Source organism: Ailuropoda melanoleuca, chromosome 1, assembly GCF_002007445.2.
Source record: "Ailuropoda melanoleuca isolate Jingjing chromosome 1, ASM200744v2, whole genome shotgun sequence".
NCBI lineage: Eukaryota > Metazoa > Chordata > Mammalia > Carnivora > Ursidae > Ailuropoda > Ailuropoda melanoleuca.
This window is the reverse complement of record NC_048218.1, coordinates 116,250,110-116,260,830: the sequence shown is the minus strand read 5'-3', so window position 1 is coordinate 116,260,830 and position 10,721 is coordinate 116,250,110.

Below are 10,721 nucleotides of genomic sequence, written 5' to 3'. Positions count from 1 at the left end.
TTGAAGATTTTAAGTTACTTAGTTGGGATAATTTGCTTGTTACCTACCCTTTTGTGAGGACCGAAGTCCAAAAATGCTTAGAAGATACTCATGCTCAATGAACACTTCCGGAACGGAAGAACAGAATAATTGTAATGAATTCTCAAGGAAACGAAGCATGCAGCATACTGATTCATTTATAACAATTATAAAGAATTATGTATTGGGGCTTCTGGGTGGACCAGTTGGTTAAGCATCCGGCTCTTGGTTTCAGCTCAGGCTGTGATCTCAGGGTCGTGAGATCGAGCCCCACGTGAGACTTGGTACTCAGTGTGGCATCTGCTTAAGACTCTCTCTCCCTATCCTCTGTCCTTACCCCACTCTCTGTCTCAAATAAATAAATTAAATAAATAAATCTTTAAAAAGAATTATGTTTCTTCACGACTGGGACTTGCTACAGTGTTTGCAGTTATTGCTACATTTTTTTCAATTATTTCTAATCCTTGATGATCCAAACACTTAAAATTTTTTTTTTCTGGACTGCTCGTTACTGCAAGTTTTGTGTTACATTCAAAGTAACATGAAAACACTCAGCATTCAAAGACTTTATCATTGACAATGGGAACTTAGACTATAAATAAATTTTAAAAATTCAAGGCAACATATAAACAATAAATATGGACTCTTGTTTCTTACTAAAATTCACACTACAACATCTCATGATTTTTTTGCTTCTCAACTCAAGTGCTGACAACCTCTGTCACCATCTTGCACCCATCTATAACACCTTACAGTCTTATTTCCACCAAACTCTCTATTGAAAATATTCTTAAAGTTTCATCCCTAACTCCCTAAAAGCATAGTCCAGAAGAGGGTTTTGGTTTCCTTAGCGTGTGTTACTGTTAGCTACACCTTACTTCTTTCAACAATATTTCACTACCCTTTCTCCTTTTACCTTTTAGACCAGTTTTATCCTACTTAGCTTTGGTGCCTCTTCATATTCTGTGTTTCTTCTGTTGTGATTTTGTTTGCACCAATTAAAATATTACTTCAATAACAGTGCTTTGATACAAAGCTGTCCAATCTTGATTTCTTGCCTGAACCATAGACACAAATTCTAAGTTATGTTATTTGTATGAATTACAAATGCTGTGAGGATTTTCAACGAGCTTCTCAGCTGCAACATGCTCAAAATGGGACTCTTTATCTATTAACTGCCACTGTCTACTTCCACGCATATTTTCTTCCTGCACTACCTGATTTATCAATGTCACAAAATACCCTGTTGCAAATAGTCCTGGGAAATCACAGACATTATTAGTGTGAACCCAGGGAAAAGATGAGAATTCAAATTAGGGCAGATTGCTAAGAGACACTGGCAAAATAATAGAACGTAAAAGGAATAAAATAGTATAGAAAACTTCAACAATGGGCTTCCAGCTCCACATGTAAGAACTTGGGAGCTACCACTGTGTCCTAAATACAGGTGAAAAATTTGAAAAGACTGAAAAATCAACAGCTCTTCTTGGATCCATAAGAGAGGTGAGGACTCAGGGGAAACCACTGGTCCCAAGACTGGAGAGACAGACAGGGGTTATTCATTTCTTACTATTGAGTTGTGTGTTATATGTATGTATGTATGTGTGTGTGTATAATAGATATTACTCCTTATCAGATACAAGTTTTGCAAATATTTTCTCCAACTCCTTAGGTTGCCTTTTCATTTTTGTAAGTGTTCCCTTTGCTGTGCAGAAACTTTTTAGTTTGGTGGAGTCCCACTTCTTTATTTTTGCTTTTCTTCCCTCTTCTCTTGATGTCAAATCCAAAAAAAAAAAAATAATATTAATAATAAAAAAATTTAAAAATTTAAAAAACCCCAAAAAACAAAAAACAAAAAAAATTGCCAAGACCAATGTCAAAGAGCAAAGAGTTTAAGCCCTTTATTTTCTTCTAAGAGTGTCATGGTTTCAGGTCTTACATTTAACTTCTTAATCCATTTTGAGTTGATTTTCATATATAGTATAAAGTAGGGCCCAATTTCATTCTTTTGCATGTTGATATCCACTTTGCCCAATACCATTTATTGAAAAAATGTTTTTTTTTTTTTTAGCAGTGTAATTTTGGCACCTTGTTAAAAATCGACAGTATGTACATGGGTTTATTTTTGGGCTTTCTATTCTGTTCCAGTGATCCATGGGTCTATTTTGCCAAGGCTATACTGTTGTTTTTTTTTTTTTTAAGATATTACTTATTTATTTGAGACAGAGAGAACATGCACAAGCAGCAGAGGGAGAGGGAGAGGCAGACTTCCCACCTAACATAGAGCCTGACTTGCAACTTGGTCAGAGGACACTGGGATCATGACCTGAGCCAAAGTCAGATACTTAACCAACTGAGCCACCCAAGTGCCCTAAGACTATACTGTTTTAATTCCTACAGCTTTGTAATATAGTTCAAAACAGGAAGTGTGATGCCTCCAGCTTTGTTCTTTCTCAAGTTTGATTTAGCTATTCAAGATCTTTTGTGTTTCCACAAAGATTTTAGTTTTTTTTTTTTTGTTTTTGCTTTTTGTTTTTTTTTTCCCCCTATTTTTATGAAATGTAACGTTGAAATTTTGATGAAGGATACGTTAAATCTGTAGGTTGCTTTGGACAGTATGGTCATTGTCCCAATGTTAATTCTTCAGTCCATGAACACTGACTATCTTCACATTTATCGTGCCTTCTTCAATTTCTTTCACTGATGTTTTACAGTGGTGTGTGTATGTGTGTGTGTGTGTGTGTGTACAGATCATTCATCTACTTGACTAAACTTATTCATAAGTATTTTTTTTATTTTTGATGCTAATATAAATGGGATTGTAAGGAACACATATAGATTCAAAATAAATGGATGAAGAAAAGCATACCATGCTAATACTAATTAAAAGGAAGGGAGTCGTAACTATACTAATTTCAGATATAGCAGATTTCAGAGCAAGGGAAGTTATGAGGTATAAAGAAGGGCACTACATAATGATAGAGGGCTCGGTTCTCCAAAACACATAACCGTCCTTAACGTGTGTGAGCCTACCAACAGAGCATTAAGGCACAGGAAGCATAACTGATAGAACTAAAATAAATAAATAAATAAATAACTGCTGGAACTGCAAGAAGAAGCAGAGGAACCCGCTATTAGTTAGAGATGTCAACACCCTTATCAGAAATGCAGAGATCCAAAAGGCAGAAAATCAGTAAGGACATAGCTCAAAATCTCAATAAACAGAAAGAGTCCGTTTAAAATATTTCTTCTCTGAGCAACTTCTTGTTTCCTTGAGAATCTTAGGCTACTGTAGTCCTAATTCTATGACTACTGCTGAAGCTACATGAATAATCGTGATGTCGCTGGTGGAAATCGCCCACTGTGGGTCAGGCCCTGGCCTGAGTGCTTTACATGCATTCATTGAAGTAATTCTTACATAAGGAGACTGAGACTCAAATAAAATGTATAATTTGCTGAGGTTTAGACTGCTTATGATAGATTCTGGGTTCAAATTGTAGCAGTCTGTTTCCAGTGTCCAACCTTAAAATTAAATAACTTCACACGGGAAGTATTTTTAAGAAATAGAAGAAGTAGTTGAAAATGCTACAGGCATGTTTTTATCTCATGAAGAGAAGATTGCTGGAAATGGCCGTAAATTCCAATAAATTGGTTTCCTCTCACCATGTCTCACAGTCTTAGAACCAGTGTTGGGAATCTTATCCTAAGGTTCTAAGGTCAGCTTACCATAACCTGCTGAGAACAGAACCACTTCTCAGAAACTCTACCTGTCACCAGCTATCAGATGTCCTCTGTTGACTTCCTATGTTCAAAAAACAAACAAAAATAGAATAATATCTAAACAGTCTATCCTAACACTTTTGCAGAAAACTCTTTCCGCTCAAAACCCATAAAAATGTGTAAATGAATTTCTTTTAAATTCACATTTCTAAAATTAAAAGAAGTATATTTTACTATTAAATGACAATTTGAAAATATCTCCAATCTTCTCTAGCAATGGTTTTTCTACTTTTACAAATCCCCTGAATTGTCTGCTTTATGGATTGTAAGCTGTTTTTGCATACGTTCTCTCTGTGGTAAAATTAATGCTAGTTCAAACATATAGATTCATCACATTTATGGAAAATGGTAATTAACTAGTTCTGTAACCTTGGACAAGTAATATAATTTCTCTGGGCTCTCATTTACTCATCTTTGAAATAAAGGTGTTGGAACGGAATATCTTAAATGTCCCTCCAATTTTACCATCCTGTGATAGGCTATAAAATCAACTCACTGTCCACTTAGGGATGTCTCTAATCACATGATATATATGGCTCCCATTTACGGATGACTATGCCCTTTAATGACCTTGAGTTAGCTTTTCCAGATTCATGCATCGCAGCTAATAGAGGCGTGTGCACTTAGCTACGCTTGACAGTATGGCACTGGGGGCAAAGGGACTTGAAGCTGGGATCCAATTCTTGATGTTTGGTCATCTTTGCCTCTAAAAATCTATACCTAGCAATAAAAAGGTAATGGAGACTTTTTTGTGTGCAATTCACAATTAAAAATCAAGGATGCTGCATTGATGCTGTCTGTAAAAATAAATTTAAAAATAAAACTAAAAAGATCATAAAGAAAATGTCTGTTTCCTTTTCCTAGGGGTGAATCTGCCTGGAAGCTGTTCTTTCTCTCTTAAATCTGAAAAGGCAGAGAAACCACTCTTGCAGCTTGCTGAGAAGAGAAAGCTTGGGGATCCTTCGGATGTGTGAGACAGAGCGTCACTTAGATCACGGGTTTTCATCCAGAGTGTCAGAACTCAGCCATGTGCACGGACCAGCTGGAGAAGGGAGCTGGGTACTGGATGTAACAAAAGGCTATTTTTTCCCCTGTGATGTAGCCTGCCAGGAAACAAAGAATACCTGAGGACAGGTAAGCCTAGGTATCTCTTCAGGAAAAGAAAAAAAAAAGTGAACCTTTTTCTATGAGGGCCATAATGTAGGCAAAGGGGAGTGATTACAGACCAGCAGACAAGCAGCAGTGTTGTTAGAGTGACCATGAGAAAAACAGTAGCAGCGAGTGCCTGACCACATGACCACATGACCACCAGACTGAGGCAAGGGTCCCCTTGGACTGGGCCACATGGGAACTGGCCTTTGTGCCTAGAAGGTAAAAGAAAGAAATGTGGTCTTGAATGTACCACACAAGGCAGGATGGTGGTATATATGGGGGAATGGAGGTCCTTATGAAAGGATGCAATTAAAAGATCTATCAAGGTCAACAGAGAATGTTACTCAGTGCTGGGAGTATATTATCAATAATAACAGCTTTCTAAAGTAGTAAATCTTAGCAACGTGATTCCTGTGTGCAGAGCAAATCTGAGAACTGCTGCAAACTGTCAGAAGGGATTGAATTGGAGCCATAGAATGTGACATTTTTAAGAACAGAAGATGACACAAAACTACCATTTTTTAGAATCCTTATTTAAAAAATAATATAAAGCAAGCAAGACAGTGCCGGTATAAAACAGTGGTTCATCAATTTCGTTGAGCACCAGCATCACCTGAGAAACTGTTAAGTACAGAATTGCCCAAAGCCTCCCCACAGGAGATTATGACCCTGCAGATGGGCAGGGGGCCTGGCTCTCTGTCAGCTCTCCAGGTGGTCTTCTTGCGCCCCAGAGTAGGGTCTTTATGGCCTGTGTTCGTGCTGGCACATATTCACATACTGTTTATATATGTGTGGGTTCATGCTCACAGAGGCTCCTTTCATTTGAGGATAAAAGGTGTAAACATGGGTGCCTGGGTGGCTCAGTCATTAAGCGTTTGTTTTCGACTCAGGTCACAATCCCAGAGTCCTGGGATCAAGTTCCACACTGGGCTCCCGCTCAACTGGGAGTCTGCTTCTCCCTCCGCTCCTCCCTCCTGCTCTTGTACGCTCTCTCTCCCTCGCAAAAAATAAATAAATAAATGTTTTTTTAAAAAAGGTGTAAACATATGCAGGGATTAAAACAGTGCTGGACACATTGTAATCATTCATAAATACTAGTTCTATATGCTTACAGGTATTCGTTCAGAAACAAATATGTATTATCATGTATGTGTATATGTATGGACATACTTGTTTAAGCAAATTGTGCACATAAATAAAGTCCAGCAGAACTTCCTGGATCTCTCTCGGGTAATATTGCAGTGTTCACTAATCAAATTCTTCGTATCTCATGCTGAAGCCAGAATTCACTGCAACGTAGCTCAGGAAAGGACCCCAAAGAAATGGAGCCCTGTCCGCAGCAGTTACACAAAGTACATTTTTCCTGTTGTCTCAGTTCGTGTACGCATACTGAAATACAAGTGAAGACAAGATCAATTTTTAGTAGGAAAAATTGCTTAGCTTTCGGATCTTTGGGAAATGACCTAACTACTATTAGCATATTCCATCTGTACTTTTAAATTTTTTCATCAATTCCAACTACTGCAATAAAATTCTCATGTGCGATTTAACTGCAGCATTAATGAAGTTGATTGGTCTATAACATGCAGGGTCAGTTTTATCACCCTTTAAAACACCTGAATTAAGATATTTTTATCCTAACCACTAAATGAAAGAACTACTTTACTGAATGTTCCCTAAGAAAAATAAAAGAAAGAAGAAAGTTAGCCTAATTTAATTCTTGATAAGATCTTTAAAGCTTGAATGTCACAAAATGTAATAGAAAACCTACTTCTTAATTTAATGTCTCAAAAGTAACTACAAAACCTCTGTAAATTATATTCACTATGAGTGTGATTTCAATGCAGCAGCTTACACCAGGGGAATAACACCCTTCGTAGCTACATTCACTTAAGTTGCCCAGGTATTAAAAAGTGTAGCCTCGTGCATTTTCCCACGACCAGCTGCATAGGGGCTGCTTGCCGGTCTGAGGGATGCTAAGAGTTTAGTTGGTAACTGAAACTATCATGTATTAAGTAACTATCTGTTTAGTTACAGGTAAGGAAACTGAAGACATAAAATCATTGATAACTCAAGGGAAATCTACACACAAGTGGTAACAATAGCTCTAAGAATAGAAGGGCTGTCTTTTAGTTGCCCTTCCCTTTCAAGACTGGAGAAGTGAATACAGACACTGTGAGACTCCCTGAATGTGTGACATGTACCAAATTCTGAAAATGAAGGGAAGAAAGCATAGGCATGCCAAAGTCATGTGGTCTCTTATCTGCAGAGTAATATTGTCTTCACAAACTCTATTTCCAGTTAACTATATATGTTACATTATTTTTTCGTAATCTAACGTTCCAATTATTCTCTGGTTTATACAATTGATTTTCCCTCAACACTAGGGTTTTTTTCCATTTTTCTTTTTTTCTGTGATTCTATTACTCTTCTTCAATATTTTCCCCCAACTTTTCCTTCTGGCAAATACTCATTCATGCAAGGGTTCCTTTCCAGAAGGAACTACCCTTTCTTGTGTAAATCAACAGTAATGTCTATAGCCTGTATTTTAAATATTATATAAAATGATCATTTTCATGATTTTCTTTTCTGCTACATGTAATTTCTAGAGTGCAAGAATCTTACCTTAAATATGATAACTATCATTTCTAAAATATATTAGGTGTTCAAAGATTAAATGAAATTTTATCTATCTTGATTAAAAGTTACACATTAAACATATACAGACACATTATTAAATTTGAAAAAAATAATTAACTGAAATAATAAATGTGTTTAACTGTTAAACTTTTAATATGGCATCTTTTGAAATTAAAAAAAAAAAAAAAAGAAAAAAGTGACAGAAGATATTTACTACCAATCAGAAACATAACTCAACAGAGAGCTGAGGCACAGTGTGTTATACTGCTAGCACCTTATACAGCAGGACAATTTGGCAAGAGATTTGAAGCCCACAGAACTGTTGGAACTTTCTCCTGCTAGCTGGTTACTATGGAAATAAACGCAAAAGTGAAACAGAGTGTTAAGGGTTGGGGGGGGAGGGTAACCAGCAGGAATTGTTTATTGGGCAAAGACATTAGCTAAAAGTCACAAGAATTCAGTCTGTTTTACAGCGATGTTGTTGATGACAAATCCTACTCAGCAAGTTGATGCTCTTTAAATACAGACCTCTATGTAATCGTCTAACCGGTCAGAACTTATATTAAGCATTAATGTCTTTATAATGAAAAAAAATCAGGGTTTGATTATCAACCTAAGAGTTCTCCTTATGTGTAAATATATATATATATAATTCTACATATACGGAGAGTACACTGTAAAGCAATTATCTAAAATATAGTCATTAAGTCCATTCCAAATGATTTTCACTCATTTGTTTTACTTGCATGAGAATAGTTTGTATTATTACACCCAACTTAGACAAATTAAAACTCAAGGAAAGCTTTTAGAAAATTAAGCCACAGAATAACCTGTTTTGCATCTTGAAAGCATTGTATTTCTATCAGGTAATTAGATTTCAGCATAGAACGTTAGACCAAAATATTTGAAAAAGAAGGTCTATAGAGACAGTCTTAAAAGAGATACAATGTGAGTGACAAAGACTGAGTTACTACTTTATAGCTGTGTCAGATGATGCAAAGCATATGTAGGCTAGTTCTTCTGGGAGGTTATTACTTTGTTGGAATGCTTTACTAATGTCATTAATTTCTTACTTCAGTTTGAGTGAGAAGATACCATCCACGCATGCTGCTATTGAAATTCATGAAGAGGTATTTTATTTAAGTTTTAATTTGCTATGGAATAATATTTTAATGCAATAAAAAAGCATGGCCCAATTTGTCATGATTCTGATATGGCTAAACTTAAATTATACATTTAGCTGAGTTTGAATTACTGTGCAGCATAGCTTCAACATTTCTTTCTACTTTTATCGGGTAATGTTGGCTTTGGATCTGAAATGGTATAAAGCTGATATTCCCAAACGATCCCCATCTTCCCTTAAACCTAACTCCTCCCTTCACCAAAAAAGTAAAAGGAAGTAACTTGAAAATGTTCAAGAGCCCTGGTTGGCTCAGTTGGTTAGGCATCCGACTCCTGGTGTTAGCTCAGATCTTGATCTCATGGGTCATACGATAGAGCACCATGTAGGGCTCTGTGCTCAGAGGGAAGTCTGCTTGAAGATGCTCTCCCTCTGCCTCTCCCCACTGTCTCTCTCTCTCTCTCAAATAAATTTAAAAATCTTTAAAAAAAAAGCATAAAAACAACAGAAACCAACATAACACTAGAAATTAAAACTATGAGTTAACCTACCCTAAGAATCTGAAAGGAACGTAGCCTACTAACACCATGACCATAAGCATAAAGGTAAGAATTATAATGAAGGGCTGATGTAAGTAGGTACCATCTGAGTCTTGCTCACCTGAAGGAAGAGAGTCATTTGTTTCTCACAGTGTCCTTGGATTCTGGTGCTCAGGTCTCTGCCAGCCAACCTGAAAGCAGTAATCTATCTGCTGCATGAATGCGGCACGTTGAACCCAGTGCATGGCCTCCCACAGAAATGAGAAGCCAGAAAGTTGGCAGCCGAGCATCAGTGAAGAATGGATCTTGACAAATACCTATGAAGTACACTGGAGAAAGCCAGTGCATTCCCACATGTCCTACATACATGTCAATGGTTGAGCATGTCAGACAACCAAGCATAAAGTAAGTTTTACTACGTGGGAGTTTGTCACAAGTGAGACTGACGTGTGTGTTTAAACACGAGTACTTCCTGGCTTTGGAATTAAGAAGAGGGTTCTTCTGACAACAACCAGAAAGCAAAGGTCAGGGCTCTACACAAAGCAATCATTGCTGTTGAAACATCCCACACAGGCACACTTGTTACAGATTGAATAAAGGAAAAATAAAGTCATAGATATTTGAAAAATAAGCAAAATTGTTTCTAAAACACAGGAGAAACCCAAATTGCGTCCTGGAATCAGAGAGGAAAAGCATAGTGCTGAATGTTCCCTAAAAAAAGGAGAATAAAATTTACAAAATATGCTAGTATATGCAATAGGAAACAAGGCAAGCCTTCTATAAAAGCAGAAGTAAGAGGCTGGAAAAGACTGAGACAAATCCCTGATTACACAGACATGTATTGTTTACTGTGTTTCACATTATTGTGCTCCACAGATAATGCATTTTTACAAATTGAAGGTTTGTGGCAACCCTGTGTTGAGCAAGTCTTTCAGCGCTATTTTTTTCTTTCTTCATTCCTTTTTTAGTGCCATTTTTTCAATAGCATTTGCGCACTTTGTATCTGTATGTCACATTTTGGTAATTCTCACAATGATGTGGGAAACAAAGGCAGAAGGAAATGTAGATAAAATTAAATGTCCTTATAACCTGCAGACCATTGACAAATACTTGAGATAGACAGAGTATGATGTAGGAAAGATGAGTTAGGGGTCAAAGCCGACAGCCAAGAAAGAATTCTTGAGTGGTCTTTGGTGCCAAAAGGTGGCTTCATTAAAGCATGGGGACGGGATCCATGGGCAGAAAGAGCTGCACTGGGGTCAAGAGGCGTGGCCTATTATATACTTTCAAGTTGGGAGGGAGTTAGGGATAGCATAAGTCTCTAGGGAATTTGGAAGCAAGGTTTCCAGGACCTTGAGGGGCTAGCTGTTGTTGAGAAAAGGTTGTTTATTACTGTCTAATAAAACCTGAGTCATGAGAACCTTCAGATGTGTATGGGCAGATCATATGCTTGGGGGATGATTACCAACATG